Source organism: Somniosus microcephalus, chromosome 24, assembly GCF_052327205.1.
Source record: "Somniosus microcephalus isolate GS21.2 chromosome 24, FLI_Smic_1.0, whole genome shotgun sequence".
NCBI lineage: Eukaryota > Metazoa > Chordata > Chondrichthyes > Squaliformes > Somniosidae > Somniosus > Somniosus microcephalus.
In genome coordinates this window covers 16,383,376-16,384,385 of record NC_141010.1, presented here as the reverse complement: position 1 = coordinate 16,384,385, position 1,010 = coordinate 16,383,376, and positions in this window count along the sequence as shown.

The following is a 1,010-nucleotide window of genomic DNA, read 5'->3' as shown; positions in this document are numbered from 1 at the left end:
CTATTTTGTGTGGTTAGTCATTAAATTTTAACTGTAGCTGATGTGCTTCTGTTACAAATGATAACTTGCATAGATGGCACGGTGGTGTAGTACTAAAGTGCAGTGCCACTGTGGCGAGATGGGTTTAATTTTGCTTTCTTTACTGCTGAACAATGTTCCCTTTAAGCTGCGGAGCCGTGCATTGCCCTGGCGCTCCTAAGCAACTAGGCTTTGATCGAAATAACCGTGCGTGATCAGAATTTTGAATGGGCCACACGGCCCACAAAAAGATCAGAGGGAATACTGCTGCCGAGTTCCTGTTTTGGAGGGAGGTGGGGTTGTTGAGTAGATGCAGTGTTATTCCCGGCAGGAAAGAGCCGGACAGCCATCCTTGGGATGCTCCTGTGTGCATCTCGTAGCTGGTTTGGAGTAGCATTGTCTGAGGCCTGAAACCCTCCCCCTGTAGTTGTAGTTTATGGTCCATGGGGATTGGGTGGTGGGTGTGCTGCAACATCAGTTTATGGTCCATGGGGATTGGGTGGTGGGTGTGCTGCAACATCAGTTTATGGTCCATGGGGATTGGGTGGTGGGTGTGCTGCAACATCAGTTTATGGTCCATGGGGATTGGGTGGTGGGTGTGCTGCAACATCAGTTTATTCTCCTTTAGAGGAGATATGGGCAGTACAGAAATAGCAGTATTGTTTCAGGAATCACTTGTTCCTGCTCTCTGACTGACTGAATTCTTCATTGCTAAGATACCCCAGACAATGAAGTTTTATTTGTGAATCTAGTAGTTCCATAAAAGCTCACTCTGTTGAGTTTAAACTTGCTTCTTAACTAATATTTGATAATGGTTGCCCCAAATGATTCAAACATTTTTCACTTCCACTTGTTAGGTGGCCTAAAAAAGAGACGGGTGGGGGGAAAATTCAGTTGGTAGCGCCTTAAGAGGGCGCTAAGTGGGGCGCAAAGCAACTAGGGCGCGGCGATATCTGCGCCTCTCACGAAATTGACCAGACATTTTGCGGCAG